Raw genomic sequence first — 27,959 nt, 5'->3', positions numbered from 1 at the left:
GGGGCAGGTGTCTTGGCATAATATCAATAAGATACGAGTTAATCGCGAGCTCGCTGTCATACTAATAGTTGGCTAACAAATTAAATATTAATGCGTTCGGTATTTTGTTTTCGTTTTATTTATTCGACGTATTCAACAATACTGTATTATACCGTAAACATGGTATATAGTTGTAGGTAGGTCGGGTATTAGATATTAGCATTTATACCGTCGTCCATTGCTATACATAAATAATGAGATTGTAAGGACATTTAAAAAAAAAAAACAATTTTCTCACCAATTCGAGTAAAATTCAAATCACTTGTAATTCTCCGTGGATTAAATAAGTAGTTAGTAAAACATTTATTTGTGTAATAATAATAGTAATAATTTAAATTATAATGAAAATGAAGAATACAATCACTTCACATATTACATAGTATATGCACTATACAATGTATATTTAAAGATTCTTTATTCATAAATTTAATCGTGATGAATAAGAATACAAATATTTTTAAATATTCTACATTATTCCGGTTTTAATTTCAAATAGATTGAAATAGTTTTTTCTTGTTTTACCAGAGTATAGAGTATGGACAATTAAAATATTAAATTTTTTTAGTTAGGTATTAAACACTAATATAGTATGTATAGTTTTTTGTATAAAAACATTTATGTAATTAGGTATAGTGGTTATAATGGTTATTGTTGTTGACTATTTAACGCAGTAATGGCCAAGTGTTTATTTTGGGAAAACAAATAATAATAATAATAATTTGCTTTATTGATCCAATATTAATTGAAAGTATATTGGTTCAAAAGCAGTAATAAAAACAGTTGAACAATATTATTTGAGCTAAAGATGATTTTAAATGTTATTTCATTCGAACTTCAAATTCCAACTAGGCAACGCACTGTTCGAAGAATGTTGAATATGTTTTTTGTACGGATGAAACTAGACGAAGATAATAATAACAGTCGGGAGTAATATAGAACTTTTATAAAGTTAATTTACAATGAAGTAGTCGAGTATTATGTTATAATATGTATAATGTTTTATTTTAATCGATATGATTCATTGTGCCTTTGCATTATTACCATGATAATATAATGTTAAATATATTGTAAGAAAAACCTTGTTGATATATTTTACCTTTATAAAATTATAACAGTTTAACTGTTTATTTGTTTAACTCGAATAGTCAATACTGCAGGTATTTTACTACTGTAAAAGTGATAATGGTTTTGATGAGTTTTTCGGATGGTCGGCTAAAGTAAAGGTCAACAAATATGATATGTACAGAATGAATCTTTTTAAAGAGCGCCCGTCTACATTCGGAAGTATTTGAAATTTCTACAATTTTACAAATACAGATAGCGTTTAAAAGGGTGCAGCTCAAATAAAGTTAATTATGTTGTCAAAGCACATTATTCACTGCCGATAGACCAATATTTGCCTTTAGATATACGTGATTTCATCGAACGTTTGAGGATTTCTTTTTGAGTTTCTGAAATGCGCGTTTATGTTTTAATTTGGTATGTTGTTGGCATTTTAAAAGTACGTGCGTAGTACTATCACTCAAATATATGTCTGTATGTGATGATGAGTTTGCCACGAGCTGGGAAAAGAAATGTGACCTTCCTCCTCGATCATGACATGTCTACGTGTGATGCGAGAGTGGCCTAATTCAAATTCGACCGCCTTTACAACATCTAAAAGACTTATAGATACAACTCTGGTCTGCTTTAAATCTCCAAATTTATTATTTCGTAAATTATTAACCCATTACAGATTGTGCCATTCGATAATATTAAAGACGATTGCAGGATGTATTGTAAGTTTTTATATCGTGGTCAGATATACTGTAGTGGCATAATCATAAATCGGAGTTAACTGTACCTTATTTGGATTTATAGGTGCAAATGATGCTGATGAAGTGTCGAATGTGCGAAGAATTCTTTTTGAGTTTTTTTAAATGTTCGTTTATTTTTTAATTGCTTTCATTATACCCCGAGTTTACCCCGAGCTGTGCATAGAGGTGTATCTTTTTCCTAGAACATGACGTGTCCACGTATAATGCGAGTGTGGCCTAATTCAAAGGCAACCGCATTTACAACACATAAAAGACTTATGGATACAACTATGACTGCCGAATGGTTTGGATCACGGTAGGATGCTCTGCTTGATCTCTCCGAGTTTATTATTTTGAACATTATTAATCAATTGACGGTTTTACCATTTGATAATATACGATTGTATTTGTTGTAATATTTTTTAAATCGTGATCAGAAATACTGCAGTGGTTTAATAATATTATAGACTAGAGTTAACTATGTACCTAGCTTTTTTGGATTTTTAGTCAGCTTCTATTAATTCTGTTCTATGCCGACATGACATCCATAAATCTACGCAACAAATATCTTATTTATGTGATTGTATAGCTTGTTGATCATTCGAAATCCGAATGATGGTTGGTCACAATATTTTTAAATTGTGTACGCTGATTAGAGAGCTTATAGAGAATCGGACATTATTAAATCGTTTTTATCGTCGTTAAGCTGAATGGTATGGAAATGGCTTTGAGCGTATTTTTAAGGTTTACTAAAGGCACAATTTGTTTGAAATTTAATGTTCATATCGTTTGACATAATGACTATAGTCCTGAATTTTGTCAAATTTTTAATGCACCACCATGTTCGTAATCCAGGAATGAGTGAAGTAATTCCAGAAAAAGACTTAAATAAATACATTTGTATACGTGATATTTGCACCTACTACCTTTTGTTACACTAGTTGTATTTAAGTTAGTTAGGTCTCTGTTAAATGGCCAAGGAAGTATTTTTAATTCGACATTTTGGATTAATTTTTTAATTACGTTATTTGAAACAATATCTTGACGTGTAAGTTCAAACTGAAATAAGCTCACAAGATTTTATCATGAACTGGATATTCTAGAGTTTTCGATACTTCTAACACGTATTTGGTTTCAAGTATTTTTATTCTCAAAATGATGTCGTACTTGCAGCATGTATTTTCTCTGTCTTACACACATAATATAACATAGTAAATCAACGTATTGGATTTCTATTGACTATTACGGTAGTTAATATTAGGGCAAAATATTTAATTGTCCTCTAATTTGTTAGAGGGGATTATGGGATAATAAATAATAATTAATAAAATAATATAATATGTAGGTAAGCTACAATCTAATAAATATTTAAGCTCATTATTGCTGTTGTTTCAATCAAATATATATAAATGAATGAACACATATTATATTACTCGTGTTGCATGTCTACTATATATTTTTTTATTTTAGATTCTGAGCAGAGTGAGGAAGCTAGTGGTCTTACAACGGTGTTTTTTTTTTTTTATCCTGTATACAAAATTTCTACCAGAAGGAGTGCTTCAATTTCATCATATAGTACCTTATCATTTAGCAAATTGGATCAAGATGGAATTTTTCGATTTTCTCAATAGTTATTTAATGGCACGGGAAAAACCACCAACAAATTACGAAAAGCCGCTAAAAATGAGATTTTAATTTCTAACGCTTTATTTATCACCATAGAAGCGAATAAAAAAAATAATATTAATTCAACTTAAAGTCTATAATAAATAATAACAATATATAAAATATCCAGACCAACAAACCGTCTCCGCTCAAAATCGTTTTTCTTATACAATGATATTATATCATTGAATTAAAGTTAAATACAATCCATTATACATTGACCCACTTGTAACCTACTGTACAGCAGAGCGACATCCACTTACCTACTTTTTATTATTATTATTTTACATTGTAATTTACAATACAATTTACAATCTGTTACAAACTAAAACAATAAGTAAAAAAAATAATTAATTAAAATTCAAAAAATATGGCTCGTAAAAAAGACTGATTTAAGAAGCCTTCCAATAAAGGCACTTTGTCAGTTACTCAATACTTATATACATATAGGTATATGCATTTAATGTTGCATAATATATTTTTAATTTTTCTTAGTAAAGTTGGATACGGAAACTTCAATATCTCGTATAATAACAAAAAAACAGCATACATTTACCTTATATGCCATGTAATATTATTATATAATATTAATATATTATAATATGGGTACTATAGGTAGGTAAATAAATTATTTTAGGACTTATTAGGGATAATATTGTTGTTCATTTTATAATAAATAATAACTATATATTACATAATAGTGCACATAAATACATTATACAAATAATTTTAGCTTTATGACAACTTGTTGTTTTTTAGCTCAACCTTTGTGATTTTTTTATAAGATCATCATTTAAAAATGATACCAAAATAAAATGTAATAAAAAATATATTCCAAAATAGCTAGGCATTTAATTAAGTTATAAATATAAATATGAAAAAAGGTTTTTCTCGAGGTAAAGATTTAATTTTGTCTATCGTGAATTTTCAACCCCTATGTGGTTATTTTATACGTACCTATGTGTATTGTGTATATATTATATTTATGATGATAAGCCAAATAAATAATAGGGTAAGTATCCTGAAATATTTATATTATATAATATTCTTTATTATTAAATTTTTTCAAAACGAATTTTGCATTCTAGATTTATTTAAGTTAAATAAAAGAGAGCAAGTAAAAGTTTGTAATTTGTGCATTGATGTGAAATAATTGAATGCCGTACACATTACTAGGAAAAAAGTTTAATTAATTTACATATTGTGCTGTATACCTACGTTTCTATAAATTACTTAAAAGATAATGAAATGTTCAAATTCAATCTTTTCTCATTAACAAACAATATTATTCATGTTAAATAATAACTTTAAAAAAAAATTAATTAAAAAAGAATTTTAGATTAAGTATATGATATACCTGTAGTCTGTATTTAATCTAAAATTCAATAATTGTACCATACTATAGATCATGCCACTACGCCGTACATTTTTTAATGGATTACATGCAATTCATTGCATTTTTAATACAACGATACACAATGTTTATTATATCCCTACAATATAAAGGATACGAATAGATCAGAATTAAATTCAAATCATTTACACTATTCGGTTAGCCTGCAAGGCTAGGTAAATCACTAAATATGTCCTATAGTGTATTATTGCTCTTAAAGTAATTTATTTTACTATTAGTAATACACTAATACAGTATATTGAATTAATTTAGCCAAAGTAATTTCATTTGATAATGTCAATGTGTGTATAAAATATAATAATATAATTCTAAAGTTTCAAATAGGTACACACAAAAAATATATTTTAATTATATTTCAAAATGTTATTGTGTATAGAAAATGAGAATATAAACATTCAATATAATTTTCATGTATCTACATTCTACGGTTATTCATTTTTGAATAACTGTAAAATAAGAAAACCACTACATGAGAAATCCAGTGAATATCCAATATTATAAAAATATGAACTTCAAACGCTCATAAAAATTTAATTTGATTTGCTCGTAGACATTTTTTTTTATAAAGGTAGACAAACTTATGAGGAATCTAGTATTACATTTTCAAATCTTAGATTTAAAATGAAAAATTTTATGAATTTTGAACTCAAAATAATTTGCACATTTTCGTGATTTGTATGTGTTTTATCAAGATTTAAATGCTTGTAAAAAGAAATTAAGACTGGATTTTTAATATTTTTCAAATGTTATTGTAACAATATAATATTAAGAGCCTTGTATTCACTTAGATTCACTTTCCCATCGAACAAGATACTGAAGTAGAAAATCGAAGTATTATTTTGACTACTTGTACACAAACACAAAAAATAAAATAAAAAACACACATCATTGTAAAATCAATACATTCATGGCTCCGTTCAGAATCTAAAATCAAAGGTTTAAAATTCGATTTTAAATCATTCGTTTAGTTTATTTGTTTATAGTTGATTTCTCTCGATATGTAATATTTATATCTTTCACGATATAATTATATACTCAGTGACAAATTCAAAACATTTATATCAGTTAAAGTACCTATCTCCAATATATACCTAATATTGATAATTATATTGATATTATATTATATTATATTTATATTGATAATTATTGATCAATACAATGGTTTATATTCTACGACGTCAAAGATACAGAAAAAACGCATATAAAACGCGTCACGACTGATATGAAGATAAATCGAACAGCGTATTATATTATCATATTTTATTTCGTTTTTTATTAAATATTATATTACTAATTTTAGGTAAGATATGAGACGTCAGTACCTACAGGTTAATCAGCAGTTTTTCTAGCAACCGTTGGTTTAAAACAAAACATAAACACGTAAGCAAATAATATGTGAAATTTCAATATTTCAGACAATATTTTGGACATAAGTAAATGCGTTTTTTAGTATTAATATTAATTCATGTTACAAATTTCAATATTATTTCACGACGTCAATGTTTTGTTTTACATCACCTTGAATAATATTATTTATAATAAAAACAAATTACCTATGTAATTATTTTGCTTGATTCTATACAAAAAAAAGCTATCCAACTATAGTTATATATAACAGCTTAATCTATTTTTATGATCCTAATCATAATATTAATACACAATTCAGTTTATTATTGAATAAACGTACATCATCTTGAAACTTCAATATTACAACAAGAATATTTACATAATAATTAGAAATATTATGAGGATACTCTATACCAGTGGTTTTCAACCTGTGCGTCGCGGCTCCCAGGGGCGTCGTCGGTTATTATCAAATGAGCCGCGTTCGAAAACTAAAAAAAAATTGTAATAATTTATAGTTTTTGTTATCTACTTTTCGCTGCCGTGTAAGTCTGTATGCCCTATACATGTTGTACGCACTTGGGTATGTGAGAGATAGATCGGCCGATCGACAGATTTCGTCATTGAATAAAGTTATATTGAATAATGTAAATTAATTGTTTGTTTTAAATTTACGCATGAGAGCCGTATATTTGATTTCAAAATCAAAAGACGCCGTGGACTCAAAAAGGTTGAAAACCATTGCTATATACCAAATAATAGTTACCTGCCTATAGATAGAGGAGATTTGTGTGTATATTATATAAGTAATAATGATATATATATATATATATTAGCATTTAGCGTAGGTACCTTGCAAGAAAATAAAAATAGAAAGAGGTTTTTAATAACAAATTTTTCCTTCGCCAATGAATTAATAAAGGAGTATGGTTAAATATATATTTTATAAACGAAGATTTTATTTATGTGGCGTATAAATATATGGAATAATATTAATATACAAAATCTCACGAGACGTATCACTACAAGTGATGTCAGCAACTATTACTGACTTTAATATTATGTAAATACGTAAACAGGGTATATTTACCCACAATTTTTCCTTTAATTATGCAGTTATTCAAGTTCTGGGTTTTTAAATGTTTAGAGATCAAATTTTTAGATTCCTGAAATTTTTCGTACTCTAAGCAAGTTTCCTGTGGAGATACAAACTCCTGTTTTTCAAATTAAAACTGCCTTTTTTAGCGTAAATTAATTAGTGCATATTTTTTTGGAAATGCTGGTATATACCTAGAGCACAATTTGAGTGAGTAATTTCGCGGATATTAACATTTTTATAAGGACAAAAGCTGCTCTTTAAAATTTTTTTAGAAAAATATAAAATATATATGTAATATTGGATTTAGTATTTATTGTATTTGGACCATTATTACAAATTATAATTTGTTGGTGGATCAATATTAATTAGAATACAATATTTAAATTTCCATAGCCCATGTATTATCTTAGAAACCTGTTAACATGGACCTATTATCCTTATAGTATACAAAGTACAATATATAGCTCAAAAAAGACTCGTTTGAATTTTGATTTTGATACTTAATCATTTACAAAAAGTTATCAGCCATATAATTTACAGCAGAAAAGAGGGATTCTCATTTATAAAAAGAAGTTTTTGTGTTCACAAGACACTTTTAAAGTAGCACAAAAAATTTTCAGATATCAAAAATATGCAGGCCATTGAGTATATGTTTTAAAAATTCCAAACATCAGATTTTAAATAACTGGTCACTGCGTTATTGGCATATGTGAATTTAAAATGGGACGAACATATTCGCTGAATCACCTTGTATATCATGGACATAGTATCTGAGCATAAAACTTTAATACCTGCGGCTACAACCATAATATATGTGCGATTGAGTGGTGTAAAAATATTAATCGTGCCCAACACGAAACCAAATTTTGGGTGTACGTCGTGCGTCAGTAGGTACAGTAAAGGTCGGGCACACCGAAAACTATAATATTTTGTTTTTATACATTTCGCAATTATTTAAAAACTGTAGAACACCTATGACGCAGTTCCATGAACACGTTTTGCACTTAATTTGTAATTAATCGCTTTAAACACGTAAAATCTAAATAGTTTGTTTCCCGATTGGTACCCTTAAATTGTAAAAATCGATACCTACCCACTCGCTTAATCGGTCGCGCTGCAAATCGCTTTCAGTATAATACAGTCATGCCTTTTTTGGCTATAATATTATTATGCATTGGACATTTTGTGATCTCAGTACCGAAATAGGTGTTGACCTTATTATTTTTTTTTTAATCCACATTTTCGTGCATATAATGGATTATGTCCTTAATACTATATTATAGTATATTGCATGCTCACATCCAACCATATTTAGGCGAATCATTGAAATTTCAAAGAGTTATATCTAGAACTAAAAGGTTCCAAATCAACTGCATGGTTTAAAAATTATTATTTATAATAGTGATCTGAATAAAACATTTCGCCTCTTAATTTTATTATTAAGTTTTTTAAATTATTTTTATGTATTTATAATCTGTAGGGCACAATAAGAATAATATGTGTGATAACTGATACGTATTATAAGTGAATATAAATACGATGATAGTGAATAATAATCGCTTGATAGAAGAGGACAGTCCCGCGGTGTCCCATCCTATTTGTTTTTATTAAATTATTATATTGCTTATTAGATTAACAAGTCTCTACGTTATTTTCGCTTCGGGTGTCTTGGAGGATTACCAGGAATTACATTGGTTGATAAGTCATAGATTAAGGAGTTAGTGTGAGTGCCAAGCCGAGCATGGAACATTGTGTCAAGACTAATATCAGGTTCTATCTACATTAAAAAACAAACAAGTAATAACCAAACGGTACCATAATCTCATATCCGTTGTGTGTCAACCATTATACAATAATAATAACTATTATAAATTTGACAATATTATTATAAACGAATTTTGTTCACATTTTTTTTTGTCGATAAAATATTTTTTTGCTATAAACACGAACAGTAGGTTAATCATCATAATATAAATTTATTTTTCAGTCGTTAAGAATAAGTCTTCTCTACAAATTTGATAATATTATGTAAATTTTCTCTAATATTAATTGTAAATAAACTTTAGTAAAAATTCGATAGTTGTATATTTGCCATGAAACGGTGTGTAAGACAGAGACAACACATGCCGCGGTTATAACGTGGTAGTCCTTATATTATTAGCGTGCAGTCATTAACCAAATAAATCTCGAAATACAACATAATATAATTATTCGAAATCTGCTTCCCGATATAGGAAACCACACGTGTAAACCTGTATTCATATCAAACGGCTTAGATAGAATACTCAACGAGGAATCAACACCAAAACCATTTCCAACTAAAACTATTTGAAAATTGAATAGGTACGTACCATATTATATTATTATTATTTTTATAAAATCATTATACCGTAAATACCAAATGTAAGTAAATTATCAAGATTGAAATCACCGTTGAAAACTTTTTGAAAACAATTTCGAAAAATCAGCAATCTAGTACGAGTACTAAGAAAACGTCTTAAAATCTGTGACGATATTTGACAAATGTAAATGGTTTTATTTATAATAAGAAATGGTAATAAATCATCATTGTTCTCACAGCAACGATACTACTCGAAGTCTGATTTGTTTCTTTGTGTTCTTTTGACCACGGTCAAATATAATGATTAACGGCCTGGTGTTATAACATTGCTCGTTAATATTTTTGTATTCACTCGTGGAAAAAAATCAATTTAAAACTTTTTTTTTAAATTAAAAACTGCATATTAAATTTTAATAAGATAATTGTGATTTTATTGTTATTTGTAAAACTATTCGATTGCTTAACTAGGCATCACTTTTAAAATATTGGAAATTGTTCTATAAGACATTTTTGGAACATTTTTTAATTACCACATACAATTAAATAAAAAAAAACCCATCATAAATAGATTTTTTTAAATTCGGAATCTATGATTATACATTTTAGTGATTTATCTTCGATTTACCACCAGCTATATCGTTTTATATTTTTAGTCTTTACCAACATTTACTAACAATAATTATTATTGAACAATAACTTTTTTACTGGACAAATGGAAATACCAATTGACCTCTGGTTCTCAGGACCGTTGATTATTATATGAATATTTAAAATTATTTTTTAGTTTGTTTTCGTTGGACTGCAATAATTCTGGAAATTCTGGATATTCTGGAAACTACTATAAAACTATAGTTTTGAATTCACATAAATTATTCATATGATTTACATGGTAGGTATGTCAGCACAAATACGCATGAATACGAATGGAGATAATTATAGACCCGGAAAATCTAAGTTTGAGAGGTTCCCCCAGTAACCGATAACCATATCTCTAAGGACATTTTGAATATTATATTTCTTTTAAAATCTGCAGCTGGGTAGATCATAAGGAATAAGTCTGTCTTACCGGTGGCCTAATCTACCCACCGGTGACCTTCATAAAATATACAAAAAGAAAAAAAATTCAATAATTTTCGGTCATTATTTTTTTTTTTATCAATATTAATATTATTGAAATATGTATAATATAAAATAACTGGCATTTATGTTTAGGAATGGGATTCTCTGACCTACATATTCACGAGGTTACCAAAATTAAAAAATTAAAAAAATTATGCATTAGACATTGCATTAAACTTTCAATGAAGAATCATTTATAGGGTACATTAAAATGATGCATTATATTTGTATTTACCAGTTCCTAAAACTATATATTTTTTCCAGTGTTATCTTAGAAAGGCAGCATTTTATGTCCTCACAAAAAAGTTTGAGATTTCTAAATTATAAATTCTTCTAAATAAGTGCTATAAAATATTATACAGAGTTGTTCACCAAACATGCTCACCCCATGTTTTCCTTTAATAACGAGTTTATTAAAATTATGATTTTTATACCATTTCAGAAATGTCCTGTGGCGATACCAACTTCTTTTTTTCCCACGAGAATCACCCTTTTTCTTAGAAACTGTTAATCAGCTGAATTTTTTGAAAATGTTGAAGTATCCACATTGATATTTGAAAGAATAATTTTAGAGTTTTTTTTTTTTCACTTAATGTACTATGAGTTATATTATTAGTAGTTTAATAATAGATTCAAGATGATAACTTTGGAAGGTATGGAGGTTATGAATTGATTTGAACACTTAAGTAATTACAATACTTGATAGTTTTTGAAAATAGTTGGAGTATAATAAAAACCTATTAGATTTTATATTACATTAGTCATTTAATATTTTTTTAAAACCATGTTAAGGACTATTATCCTTAGTAATATACATTTTAATAACTCGGAGACTATTCAATCAAATTTTGCAGATATAAACACAAACATAGAAAATTAAAAACAAAACGCCTGTTTAATAATTTGCAGTAAAAAACGTAATATAATTATTTTTAAATTAATAACTAGTTTTGCTAAATCAGTACCATATTATGACGTATCATTATAATATAATTCAGAAATAAATTAAAAGTTATATTATAGTTTTAATTTTTATTGAGTACTGTTATTATTACTAAACTATCTATTTCGTAGCTATGTGATTTTTAACTGTGCCAGTGAGTGGAAACGGTGACCAAATACATAGTATTATTACTTATACTGGAGTACATTATATTGATTTATGTAATGGATTGAGAGAAAAAATAATCAAACATCATGTAATTATACTATCTGGTATCTAATAACATAATAAACTAATGATTTAACATATCCTATTGGTTATTACCAAGTATTATAATAATATGTAGGTAAACACTAAACAGATATTAACTAATTGTTTTACTTAAGCATACGAATAATTCATGTAACTATATTAGAAGATACTTCAAACATTGTTAACAGTAATAACAAATATATCGTATATGCATATATTTACATATTATATATGAATATCAGAATGTACGTTTGTACTATTTAAAGCACTAAATAAACGTAAGTAGTGTAACTTGCATGTTCAATCGATGTATACGTTTATCTAACATGTCCTTAATATTTAATACACTGTTAACAATTGTAATCAATGTATATGTAACCGAAGAAGACAATAATACTTAACACAGAGGTAAACAATTTACTAACATAATATAGTAACTTACACAATAACTGTTATAGTAATAACTAATAATTGTACCTAATCTTTCTTTTTAAATATTCAAATTCATTAATTTAGCATTTAACTTACATCACAAATATAAAATCATGTTAGGTTGAAATGATAATTTATATTTGTGTGTTATTACAATTTGTATCCACAGTTTATTTTCATAACCCAATTCTATAGCAATTATGACCACACAGTCTCAAAAGAACATAGTGGTACAGAATGGTATCTTGTAATAATTAAGTTTTAAAATAAAAGATAGACCAACTTTAAAGTTCACTTGAATTCTTCTTACCAGTTAAAATAATTGTGTACGACAATTAAACAGTTCTTAATTTAGTTCAAAAGTGATTACCATTTTTTTTAAATGATAATTTTTCATTATATTAATATTTCATTGAACAGTCTGCAAGAATTTTAAATATCTAGGATTATTATTATCACCCATAAATCATAACCAAGAACCGAAATCTATATAAATAGGAAATGTTGTCATGTTATCTGTTGAAAATTTTTACTGAAGCTTAAAAATAGTAGGTATATTGATAAAATAAAAAATTTAAAAATGTAAATTAATGAAAAAAATATACGTTTCAAAATGCATAAAATATTAAATTTTAACACGGCGTCTTAGATAGGCAATTCTGCTACACTTTTAACATAAATAATTATTCATTCTTCGGGTATTTTGGTGGTTATATTATTATATTATATAACCAACTGATCCCACGCACTTCGTTGCCCGTAAAAAATGTGAATTCTTAAAAAATTAAGAAGGTTCAATTCCTTTTGGGTGTAATTTGCTGCATTAAGTGCAACTTAGACACCCTGGTAGGCAATCGGACTACGTCAGATCGCAGAAAATGTGTGACAGTATATCAAGTAGGCAAACCACCTGCAATAAGTGCATCTCATCCCTCTTGCAGGTAGGTTATAGTGTGTGAAAATTTGATATGATGCATGCTTGTAAAAAATTAATACTGATTTCTACTAATTATTTCTCCTATAACCAATAGCAACCATTTATTAACAAAAATTGCCTTCTTAAATCACAAAATCCCTGTTTGAGTTCCTCCTCGGGTTGGGTCTACCGGGTGCAATCGTAAATCCAAATCATTCAATGACCCACACAAGCACATACAAAAAATGTCATCAAAATCGGTGCACCCGTTTAGGAGGAATTTTAATACTTACACTCGGACAGAAGAAATAGGTATTACATAATATAATATTCAGATGTTGTAATAAAATATGTAAAATAATTGTAAGGTAAGTACCAAATCGTTAATTGTTATCCAAAAAAATGAATGTATGCACAGTTTTGAAATTTATGAAATAACATACGTCATAAATAATAAACAATATACCTTCATAGTTTAATATTTAATCTAACTGAATTAAACCTTGAAGTATTTATTACGACTTGTGATTTAAGAAAATATATTACCTTTAAGTTATGACTTATTATTTATGAATTATGAAGGTAGTCCAAAAATAATAATCATGCAATCTAAGGTGTATTGTTAATCAATACAATTGTTTTTTAAGAATACAAAGTTTTCGCACAAACAAAAAAATTAAGCTATTTGCTCATCGCGGTTTGATTATACTAAAAAATTGAGTTTAAATGTATTTGCTAATGCGATGATGATTAATAAAGTTGTTTCTCGAGTGAATTTAACTTAAGAAGTGAAAATAAGATTAAAACTTTACATAATATCTTATATTTATATGATGTTCTAAAATATAATAGCGTATTGTTTGATTTTCACCAATTTAAATAATGGCAGTCAGTGCAAAACTTTTTAGCGTAGTAGAAACGTATTTACTCAAACAATTCATTTTTGAATTTACATAACATACTTCATTTTTTAATATTATTAACAACCTATGTAATATAATTTTACTATATACATTATATTTTGAAAATCGTGTGCATTTCAAACCTTTGTACGTTTAAGAGAGTACAAAACACATTGTGTTTACAGTAGGTAATCATAAAACAATACGTTTAAAAACAAATAAAAAAATAAAATACCGTAAAACAAATGTCGTAACATTATATTTTGCTGTTATGACTGTATCGTGTCGACATCACATTTTGTCGTAAGAAAATAATGCCGATGCCCAGAAAGATAAGTAACGTACGTGTTCTTATAATGAGGTGGTAAGGATATAACTAATGATTTAGGTAGCAATAATTATTATTAAATTTTAAACCACCGTTCTACGAACGATTTGCTCAACGATTTGTTATTAGAAACCAAATCGCCTCCACTACAGTCTTACCGTAAGTACACAAAATAATATAGGCGTATTATACATAACCTTTTTAGGTTACTTAACACAGCGCTTTCGCGATATATATATATATACCAGGTATATGGTTATTTATTCGAACAACGTCAAAACAGCGATTACAATATGAAGGTTTTAACCATTCATCATCATAATGCGTTACAGGACAGGTAAGTAGTTTTATATCTGTAACTCGAGGAGAACAATATGCTACCTATATAACGCGTTGTACCTACATATCATATACATAATAATATTATAGTGCTAATGCGAAAGCCGGAATAAAAATATATTATATATTAATACATTTTATATTATTATATTCGTATATGGGTAGGTACGATATTTCTACAAAATAATATGAAATAATAATAATATGAAATAATTGCGTTAAATACGTGTACATCGCGCACTACGATGACGTGTAAATTAAATTTGTTCCTATATCCTGCAAACACCTCGACAGGCATCTTTTTCGTCGTCATTTTAATATAATCAATTTTAAGAATGCATAGTAGTTGTAGGTCTCGATATTTTATAATAATATTATTATGATAAATGGTTATAAATTATTATCATATATTACGGGAACCTTGTATGTGGTATAATACAAGTGGAAGTATAAAACGAAATGATTATTTAGTGTGAACGTATATTTTTACAGATCGTTTATCATCGGCGAAGATTGATTTCGGTTAGATTTCCACTTTAGGTCGTTCGGATGTATGTATATACATATATAATATATATATATTATATAGATAGATACGTATAGTAAATTGATCAAAAAAAAAAAAAACACGCACAACACAAACAGTTTATCGCTCTGTTTTAGAGTCCGGTTACACACGCTGTGTCTCGTACCGCGACGGTCAAAGAGAAGATATAATATACAAGTATATATATATATATATAATATATATATTTTATGTTATACTCTTGGAATCAGTTTACTTGTCACCCGCGTAGGCAACTTCTATACGCGCAGCTTCATGTGTAGTTGTTGTATATCGCCATCACGTGCGACGATAATCATTCGAAAATGAAGCACGCCGGAAGCGGCGAGGAGGAGGGCGTAAATAAAATAAAGCCACAACATCGATTTCAATTTGGGTTATTTCCGGTAGTTCCGTTTTGCGCGTCCTATACGACCGTGCAGACGCTCCATCTAAACTTGGTCCATTTTCGGCACACAACCCGTATACATTTTACCCCCTTGCCCAAGACTGTCCAATTTCACTTATATCGATCGCGCGCAGTAGAAAGCCTTGCCGGCCTCTTGTGTGTTCATAGGAACCGTAAATTGCTGCGTGTGGTGGTGGTGATGATAATGGTGGTGGTGGTTATGGTGGTGTACTTCATTTTACTGGTATAATATAGTTGTAGTGCTGGCGTAAGGTTCTCATCAGTGTTATACCCAACTTGAGTTTTCACCACCTCACGGCAAATAGGATTCCGTGATGTCTTTACGTGTTTTGTTTCTCCGAATAAATTTTCATTACCGTTTCAGAGTGGACTTGGATAACGTTTCGCATTTTTATCCCGTGGTAAATCAAGTTATCAAGTATTATTATTTTATATTTATACAGCCAAATTCGTCTACTTCAAGTGGCCCTAATAAAAATTATCAAATAATAATATGCTGTTCGTTTGTTTTCGGTACCTATACCAGCCATATATTGTTTATCCATAAAATTCTATATTAAAACCAATATATTATATAAAAAAAAAAAATAATAATTACACTTAATTCACAGTGAACACACAAAAGTTTGGTTATATACCTACCGAATGTTCAAAAACTTTGGTAACGGTCATAGACGACTAATAATTAGTACTGAATACTGATAAACGATAATAATATGCTATAAATATTATTTTTCCTTATAAATGCGCAGCAATATTATCTGTTATTGCTGTAAAAAGGAATTATAGGTATAAAAATATGCAATCAGTAATTAAAACGTTTCCAGAGTTTTTGAATATCCAGTATATATAATAGTTAATAGGTATAGGTACATTATATTATAATATTTGAATAAAGTGAATTCAGAATTAAGAATCCATTATAATTCAGTCTATTGTAGTGCATTTGCCACATAATTACAAAACTATATTTTCTAGACACATTAGGCAGTCTAAAACATATTGTAGATTAATTTATTATTGTAATAAATACGCGAAATCGTTGACTTTAGGAGTTTCTAAATTCAATGCATTGTATCAAAAATATCTCTCTAATGCTTTAATCCTGTACTATACATACCATCAAATTTAAATAAAAAGTAAACAAAAATCTTTTAAGCTCCCGCAGTATCTACCCTACAGATACCATGTGAGAGATGCATTCTGAAACAAATACTAATGTTATATATTTTTAAAAAACAGATATACACGTCATAATATATTTTTTAACTTCCGTGTACTCGGATGTGAACCTGGTTTTTCAGTAAAATTCTTATTAAATATTAATAAAAACGTTAATATTCCATTAATGTTCGGTCAAGATTTTAGTTATTAACAGGTAATATAATTGTAATACACAGTGAAAAAATTGTAAGTAATTTTGTTTGGAAAGTGTCCATTATCAAACACAAATATTTAATTAATAACAAAAACACTAAGTTCCGAACTTAATGGTTTAGTTATATAATATATATATGCTTTCTCGAGTAGTTACATAAAAACGACCAGTATAAAATATGTAATAAGAAATTAAAAACTGAAATAGGTAGGTAGGTTTAAAAACATAAAAAATATCATGAAAAATTATGGGGAAACTAAGCATGATTATAAAAACAAAACTAAACGTTTTCCAACATATCGATTTTCTCTAATAACGCGCTTAGACCCCTTAACCACAGTGTCAAGTCATACGTCTCATTAATATGATTGTTCTACCTATTTTTTCATCATGATTTATTTAATTTAAATAAATTATGATTAAATATTAATAACACAAATACTTAAGAAAAACACTAGGAAAAACGCCTGGTTTTTAAATTATGTAACTACAGTGATGACAAACATGGTAATCTTATTATGTTCAAATATTCAATTCTAATCTTATTTTTAAATAAAAATTATAAATTATACAATATCTATATGCAAATTAGAAACACGATGTTTGTATTTAGTGGACTTAAACCCTTAAGTATATCTTATAAGTATAATTTTATTTTAGTAGCGTATTCTAATGTACAACTAGTGACTCTGGAGTTAGATAATAGTGTGTATAATAGAAATCTATATAGATTTGTTCAAACGTGATTTCATAATACGTGATTATGTTATGCGAGTACAATAATAATAATAGTAATTTAAATTCGATATGCCATGTATTGTTCCGTATATTATTATGATAATTTAAACAAACCAAAACCTATTCACTATTCACTATTAATTTAATATTAATATCGTGTATATTGCACACATAATATGTGATCACATTCAAACATTTTACACTGAATAGATTAACAATAACATGATTAAAAATATTTATTTAAGAGCTTATGGTTTGCATTATATCTATATTTTTTGTTATTTAATAACAAGTAAAATCAATAATACATTTCTAAAAAATAATCAAAGTATAAAATTTGTATAAAAATAAAATTGCTCAACCCGTCCCGATTAATAAATTTAGTTTTCTCGGCGAGGGACAGTCAATGAATATTCAGGTCATATTTAATTAGATTTGAAAGCCCTTTTAAGTTGTGAAAGTGCACGAATGCTTCCAGCTATCGACGTTATTAAATCCGCCTCGTTTTCCGGACACCCCAAACCGAACATTAATGGTTCTACATACACTTTTCCACCTATTTGTAAGTATAAAATCTCTTAAAACTTTTCACTTATAAATAAATGTAGTGTAACCCTCTAAGACTAAGGTACTATTATTTATTACATTAAAACGTTTCACTAAACACGTTCGACTAATTTTTATTAAGAGGACTCCACTTCCCCTTGTGTTATCTCCGTAACGTATAATATGACAAATTGTATCCGTCCACAATAATTCATTTTACTCAGTTATTTTTAAAATTAGATTGAACTGACCTATTATAAACTTTAAAGTTAAAATTATTATCTACGTGGTGTTTGTTGATATTTTAATTTTAAAACAAGTTATTATTTTAAAATTAATAACAACGTTCAGTTTTAAAATATCCACGACTTGCTTCATAATTGAAATATAAATATAAGCCTCCTAAGTACCATAAATAATAATCTCACCTTTAAATTGTATGGTCAATTCCCTTTTGTTTTAATAATAACAGTATACAATTGATTATTGTGAGAAGTGGCGCAACTAGGGCTAAAATTGTTGGGGGGGTTGTAGCCCCCATCTGCCATTACATAAAAATTAACCCGTGGGGTCGATACCCCCACGCCCCCATATATATTCACATAAGAATATTAAAAGTGATACAAAAAAAATATTTATTTACTCAAATTTAATTTTTCACAATAACAGTAGGTATACTATATCTATGGTAATCAAAATAAAAATCCCTAGACTACAATATTAGTTTTTATTACTCACAAATACGTCATAAAAATAATTGAGCAAATATTTTTTAAACGATATAATTAGTGTAAATATTACATTAATAATAGTTAATTACAAATATATACTTATAGTATAGGTATAAACTGTACATATTAAATATCATTGAAAAAATTAAAAATCTAGTAGAGATTTAAGAAAAATTAAATTAAAAAACAAATCTATGTTCAAAATTTTAATATATAGGTAGGTAGATAGGTAATATATGTACCTAACCTATATTAAATACAATTTAACTTAGGTATTTCTTAATATTTATATTATAATTTTCAGGCGTTAACAATAATAATATTTTTACATTTTGTAAGTATTATAATATTATGTCCCCAAAATAAAATATTATATTTCCTAATAATATTTTGACGATAAGCAAAATGTCAATATTAATAATAATTATTATTATAAGAAGTCGATTTTACAAGTTTTATTTATGGATACAAATAATTATCAAATAAATAATCAATGAATGTAAGTAGTAGGTACCTAATTTTTTATAAGACTATTAACATAATATGTTGCTTAAAATCATGATATAAAACAAAATAATATTATTATTAATTTTCGATAATTATTTATCATATTTTAATTTTTTAATGAAAATTAGGTATACCATACTACCAATAAGTATAATATAGTTGTAATTAAATATTAATAATATGATAATTATTACACTAATTAGCTTTTAAAAAATAATTGATCAATCAATTTAATGTACCTACCCAGTTTTCAGTAACATTGTAGTCTGGGGGTTATTTTTCCTAGGTTCAGGGATTTTTTTCCGGGGATTTTTATTTCGCAATTCACTGTTTCTATATTTAAGTTTAGTGCATATTCATTAAAATTATTTAAAATAATCTTACCAATAAACCGACATAAATCGTTTTCTTCAAACAAATACAGGCATATACAGCTAATGATATTTACCATATTTATCATAGCCTATAGACAATATAAAATAATTGTAAGGTTTAAATACAAATCAGATAATTATATTTCCCCCCCCCCCCCCCCAAAAAAAAAAGTAAGAAATACAGTTAAATTTTTAAAAATGTATTATTATTTTGGGAAACAAATGAATAATTTATTTCTCGGGAGCTATTACAAGTTTGGGGGGGCTAAGCCCCTTCAGCCCCCCCCCACTTAGTTGCGCTTATGTGAGGGTAAAATTTTCCATGTTGAACGTTTGTAAGACGGAGACAATACAATATGTTGGTGTAGCGTCCTCTAATAATTCAATTAAATGTATTTTTTATCATTAATTTGATTTATTATTGACCATATTTTAAGCTAATTACTTTTAAAAATTTATTAAAAATGCCTTTTTTTGTGGTATCGAGAGCCAGAGGAGGAACCGCGTTATCAAACATATAATGTCTTACCATTAGTATAATAAAACTCAAATAATTTAAATAATATATGTAAACATATTTTATATATAGCTGGTTATTTATTATGTGTATACATATAACATATTTTGTATTCAAAATAAGATGAGGTCATATTCATATTACGATAAGAAATTAATTTCATCATAAGGAAAAAGTACAATACGTTTTTCTATTGGAAAATTGAGACAATACGTTCATATATTTTATAGAATATATATTATTATTTTAAACTAAATAAAACACTCTGGAAAATAATACGTTCGGATGATGTGGAAGTACGTTAAACCAATGACTCAAACTGAAAACTTGGGAAAACTTTTAACACGAAAAAATATTTCGAAAAGAAATTTATACTAAGATATAGATCGTAGTGTGAAGACAGAATACCTGCGCCTTTTAAAATACAAGAAAGATAAAATGGTGAGTGAATATTTTATTCAAAAAGGGCATCGCTCTGAAAAATATGAATATCAATTACATAGTTCTATTAATCAAACAAGTAAAACGACAAATAAATAATTGATGGTCAATTATTTAACGATTATCAATTATTACTAATAATTATTATTACTAAATTATTTCATTGAGTACCAAATTAACGTTGTTACGTAACATATAGCATGATATACTGTATAATATATACATTGCACATTGTTAATTTCTCAAAATGTTAACATTGTATTATACCATTGCATGGTAGCTAACACATTTTTAAATGGAGCCGTAAATTAATATAATACCTGTGAATGAAACGGAAAAAAAATGTAATAATAAAATTATGTTTTGCACAAACATATTTTAAGCGGACAGCGGTTTTTATTATATATAACGATGTAACGTCATAATGTAATACAGCATTTGCCTGTTGTTTTGCTCAACTTGTCACATATATACACATTACGACAATACAAACGTAACAGTGCGAGTTTTAAAACATCATCAACAGATAATAATTCTAACCCTAACATGACCGAAGAATTCAGTTTTTAAAAAATATCATAAAGGAAATTACATTTAAATTATCATGTTATTCCAAGGTACGAAAATCACAGATCGCTAAAAACAAGTGAACTTTAACCATAGATAATAAAGAAATGGATAGGACACAGCTATGCTTATCTCAAGTGAGGCCGTGTTCCCGGAGGGGCGTGAAAGGGGAGGTTAATTATCACAGATTTGTTATCATGAATTAGGTGCATCCCGCCAAATACCATAGATGAGTCTTTATTATCTCTTAGAGAACAAAATATTTTCACTGGAATAAAAAAAAAATCGCCTCACTTTCTTATCAGTTTTGGAACACTGAAAAGAGTCTGATGGCCTATCCATTTCTTTATTATCTATGACTTTAACTACTTCAAACTTATTGGGACATATCTCGAATTTTTAATTAATTTCCAGCTGTAATCATAACACATCGTAAATAAGATATAATATTGGAAAAATATGCACTCATTTCGTACCTAATTAATATAATACCAGTTAATTAAACAGAACATTTTTTTAATAAAATTATGTTTCCCGTAAACAAATTTTTGGCGGACAATGGTTTTTAAAATACAACGATGTAATTACGAGTTTACGACAAAATGTAATACAGAATTTGCTGGTTGTTTTGCTCAACGTTTATTATAATATATTAATATATGCACATTACGACAGAGCAAGTTGTAAAACATCATCAAAAAATAATAATTCTAACCCTAACCTGACCAAAGAAGTCCGTTTTTAAAATATATGAAGTAAAATTACATTTGAATTATCATATTCCAAGGCACGAACATCTCTAATCATCAAAAACAAGTGAACCTTAACCACTTTGAACTTAATCGGGACATATTATCTCGAATTATTAATTAACTGGCAGCTGTAAAAAGAACATAATATAGTCAATAAGATTAACACCAGAAAAACGTTAATTCGTAATTAATATCTCGACTGTTTCTTAGTATGAACACGTTAAAAAATCCGTTAATGGTTTTCAACTGATTTACTCGTCGTCTTTATCATACGATTAATACATTGCTAATAATTAGCAGAATAATATTGTCAATTCCCTTACTTTAATTATTATCCTTAATAAATTCTTACGTTGAGAATATTTAAAAAAAAAATTGAATTCACTTATTCAAAGTGAACGCATGTACAAACAAAATATATTATTTTAAGAAAAACTGTTATTATACATAGTTGACTATATTATTCTCTTCTTCTATCATTGGGCTTTTATTTGTTTGCTGATATAGGAGTATTTTTCCTTATAGTAATAATTATCGATAGCTTTTTCTCTCAATTATAATATTTGCGCTTTTGTTAATTTTATAATCAGTGTAAATTCGTTTTTTTTTATTTTAACATAAGAATGTTTTTTGGGCTGAATACAAGATTTTTTGCTTCTAACCGATTTTTTGTAATGGTTTCATTTTTGGGTTTACTTATTAACAAAAATACATATTATTTTTTACAATTCATAGATTTTCCTAGTAGAGAAACACTATCAAGTAGCGTGCTATAGTTTTTATTTGTTTACTACTTTCAACTCAAAACACTCTGTCAGAGGAATAACTATATATTATATTATCAATAACGACGATTAAAGTAAATGTGTTATTGGACAATAAGTGGATGTGAACATAACTTGCAGTAAACACAGTTGCAGCCTGCAGACGTACACCGGGAAACCGTCCCATCCAATCTGCTATAGGTGGATTGCCCGCCAAAATCGAATTTTCCCACGAAAGGATTAGGTAAGTACGGCACCTAAACCAACTTGTCCATTAAGCTTAGTGCAGTTATACCGTATAGGCGGATTGCTCAGTCAGGTTCAATTTTCCCAAACCTGGTGGCACCGAGCTCAATATAATATATTACATAATTGTACCAAACCAATTTACCCGAAACCGCGACTTTCACACCCAACTCATCGCATTATTTAAACAAACAAAAAAGAGTTTTTACAAAACAATCACTACGCAATCACTACGTTTCATATCAAAAATGGATAGTAATATAGTCCGTGACTTAGATAGGTCCAATGATTCACTGTGTAGAGTTTCTAAATGAAAATTAACTGTTTTTGAACACATATTTCTTTGTAACTCCATCCTATAGCCGTATGGACGAATAGGCCTTCAGGGAAACTGGAGATTTCCCGATATCCCTCCCCCCAACAAACGGTATTTGGGCGATGGGGCCCTTTTTCATCGTTTGGCGGTATAACGACTTGTCGGGCTTGATGGTAGAATACATGGTAGAAAACATGATTAATTAATAATAATTTATATGGTGTATGGATTTTAGTAACTACGAAACCTACACGAACATATGAGCATAATAAATTAATATAATACAAATATATAATAAAAATTATAGGAAACAGATTTAATTCGATTTGATAATATTAAGGGGGTTGTAATTTGCACTAAAACAAAAACAAAAAAAAACACAACACAACAATTTAAACGGTGGAAGACATAAGCGCCAAAACGAGATTAGCAAATAATAACTCGTATCGTACAAAAGCGTTAAAATCACACATACCTGTGTACCTTTTAATATATGCTCTATAAAATTAACGTAAAGCATGAAAATCGGTTCAGTTGATTTAAAAGCAAAATAAATATTTTATACAAAATTTGAAAATATTTGAGAATACCTATCTATGAATACCTTCTTAAAGTATTCGTATTTGTACTCAAATACTTTTTTTACCGAGTATTCAAATACGTAAAATGGCCTATTCACCCCTGTGGTTATCGATACGACAACACAAAAGTGAAAAATTGGGCAATTCGCATCTCAAATCCCCATCAAAAGTGTTAAGGAGAAATTTTTGAAGGTATCCCCACGTGCACTGCAGAGTCAGCCGACCATAATATTACTATAATTTATCACGGCACGTAACCCAAAAATATGTTAAAAAAACAATGATAAAAAACGCTTGATCGACTGAATTAAATCTACTATATCATAATATTCAATAGGAAATATAAGCACATAATATAATTTAACGAACCAATAATCTCTCACGACGCATGAGCTGTTTTCAAACAATATTTAAGGTAAAAAACCTAATCAATCTAGTCGGATTTTTCAGTTTCTCGGCTGACTCTTGAACTATCACGTTCTATTATAATATGCACCGTTCGTCATCCTCGATATTTTGAGATGTCACTCGCCAAGCAAATGTGATGGGACTCTTATGTGACGAATCAGTCGAAGACCTGTCCCTGGAGAACATCTTTCCAAAAGGAGCCATCTTATTGTGACATAAAAACCTGTCATTTTGATCAAATAACTTTTGAGTAAACGTATTTTGCAAATTATGCCATCGATTGACTCGCGAATAAAAAACTTAATCGATAAACTTACACGATAAATTTATCCAAGCTTCTACTGCAGTCCACATCGATTACTCTTTCAGTTTTCTTCAAATAATTTATATTATAAATTATAATATACGTTTCAATAATTATTAAAACAATTCAAACTTTGCATAATAGTTCATATATATTGCACTTTCCACAGTAAACGTGATCATAATTATTAAGGGGCTGGCGCCAATGTGAATGTGTACACAAAAATACGCTCTACGGTAATAATGATCCCATATTATGTAGAATCAACCAAATTTCATAATATTTTTTTAACTAATATAGGGTAATATTCTACAGGCCGCATCGAACTCCGTTTTCAATATTTTAATCTCAAACTTTATAATATGCAGTGGTGTCGTTTCGGTTTCGGTTTTGAATACCGGTTTCTAAATGTTTCGGTTTCAACTTAGCAATACCAGTATTAAGAAATTTCTGTTTTGGTTTTGGTTTTGTATACCTACCGGTTTCTAAAGTATTTTTAGGGGGCTATGTCGTCTATACAATTGTAAGACAAATCATTCTTTGTTCCGTATTGTCAATTGTCATATATAGTATTTGCTAGTAACTTTAATTTATGTCATTACTATTTATAAAGCAACTAATCATTTTGCGAATAATGAAATGTTTATCAACCAAATTAATTATGAACTCAATTTTATTATGATTATTAATTATGTGTATTAATGGAATTTACGTATTTAAAAACACGTCAGTTAAAAAAAAAATAACGGTTTCCAATTTTTTCAGATTTTGGTTTTAAATTTAATACCGGTTTCCAATTTTTACGGGTTCGATTTTGAATTTAATACCGGTATCCAATTTATTTCAGTTTCGGTTTTAAATTATAATACCGGTATCCAATATTTTTCGGTTTCGTTTTTGATTACGGTTTCGGTTTCGGTTTTAAAACGGTTTATAACGGTTTCAAACCCTGTATTATTTAGAAAAAAATGTAGTGAACAATAACTTTTTTTTTGTTAAGTACCTAATAAACAGTATTTACTATAAAAACTGTTACAACATTACATTGTCGTTATCCATTATGTGTTTTTTTGGTTGAGGTTTACTTATTTATTAATTTCCTATAAAAATATGAATAGTAAAAATACTGAAAATTAAATTAAATTTAAAAATCGATTATTATTTTGATTTTGAATATTATGATAACACAATGTTGAAACCTCGGACTAAGATTATTCAGTGGTTTAACAAATATTTGTTGTTATATGATAACAACGTTTGCCGAACGAGTTGACATAGAATATAGATACTTAACGTTAACGGCCTTTAATTTTACAGGTACTTATAGTAATACATAACATAAAAAAAAAATTTAAAAATAAAATGAAAATAGTATAATATAAGGGATTAAGTAAATTATTGTAGTGTAACTACTACCGAGAAAAAACAATTCGAGCGGAGCGAGAAAATTTTTTAGGTGGAATATACATATTTTATTAGTGCGTATACCCATAAATATATTTACCAATACACCACTGAATTAATATGTCTTCAAAAATAATACAATTTTAAACATTTTCTTACAAATCATATTATATTATTATTTGAAATAAAATAAAAAACCGGAGTTCAGTGCGGCCTGTAGAAAGTCTTCTTCTTTTCAGATAAAAGAGATAGTTATCAAAATCTGACAATTCTACAAGGCCTGCGAATTATTCCTGTGAAGTCATTTTTTCAATATAATACACAATATCAACCCCCCCCCCCCTCCCCCTAAAAAGGCATTGGGGCATCGGGCAGTAGCTTAGTAGAAAAGTATTATAATTACGGTGGCAACTAAAATACGAAATTTAATTTTAAAATGTTATGGAATTGCGGAAAATTTGAAAAATATGACACTGGACCCCTTAAGATATAACATTATATTATTACAGTTGAATATTACAATATATCCATTGTATACCAAAATATTTAAAAATGTAATACACTTCTAGGTATAAGTCGTATGCTTTTTAATTTTAACAAAAAGTATTTGCTATATAATCAGTTTACTAATTTGTTGACACAGCCATCTAAATAATATAAAACATTACATTGGTATATTGTACAGGTCTATTATCGAAAACTGGTAATAAAATCAATAGTATTATAAAACATGCCAAACATGCCAGCATATGAATTATATCAGCGACTTTTTAGTAGGTAACCCTAAGTACTATTTATAATTACATTTCCTTCTACAGTGTGAATTCTTGAATGCTCTCTGACGTTAGTACTAAAGCTTTTATAAGTTATTATAAGTATTTTTGTAATTATTTCGATTTTTGCAGCTTTTAAAAAAACAAAATTTAAATTGTTTATTTATTTTTTAACTCACTTCCCACAATAAGGTTTATTGAACTCCGTCTCCACATAACTATGTCGTATATTTTCATCATTCATCGCTAATACCACATTTTATATAAATATTAGACAAAAAATTTTAAATACAAAATATAATCAATAATAAAATATATTATGTAATATTATATTTCCGGATATTATTTTGTGAAAATGTTTTTGACCAAATTAAAAATGGAATTGTTATGTTAAAATAAAATCTTAATCAAATTTATTTGTTTTTATTTTACTCAAACGTAGGAGAATTATTGTTTGTAAGTTAATACAATTTTATTACCGTCGTCTAAAATAATTTTTCATCAACTATTTGCATGAGTTGAATTAGCACATACATATTTACTGGTATGCTGAATACTAATTTTATCATAATAGATCTCCATTATGATTTTTCGGGTGCATTAGTAGTCTGGCACTCAGCCCATAACATGATCCAGGTAAAATTTATTTAGATCTCTATATTTTGGTCCTAAACTTACTTTTAAAATTAATCTTAATGTACTCACCATC

The 27,959-nt window shown here is 27.7% G+C and overlaps 1 protein-coding gene across 3 annotated transcripts in view; it reads right to left on the bottom strand.

The window, feature by feature from the left end:
• The window catches only part of LOC100570183, a 174,258-nt gene that overhangs the window by 106,144 nt on the left and 40,155 nt on the right, over positions 1–27,959 (bottom strand). The gene's annotated exons all lie outside the window — the stretch shown is intronic.

Source organism: Acyrthosiphon pisum, chromosome A1 (genome assembly GCF_005508785.2).
Source record: "Acyrthosiphon pisum isolate AL4f chromosome A1, pea_aphid_22Mar2018_4r6ur, whole genome shotgun sequence".
NCBI classification, from domain to species: domain Eukaryota; kingdom Metazoa; phylum Arthropoda; class Insecta; order Hemiptera; family Aphididae; genus Acyrthosiphon; species Acyrthosiphon pisum.
Note: the sequence above shows the minus strand (reverse complement) of the source record. Positions and strands in the feature narration are given on the sequence as shown.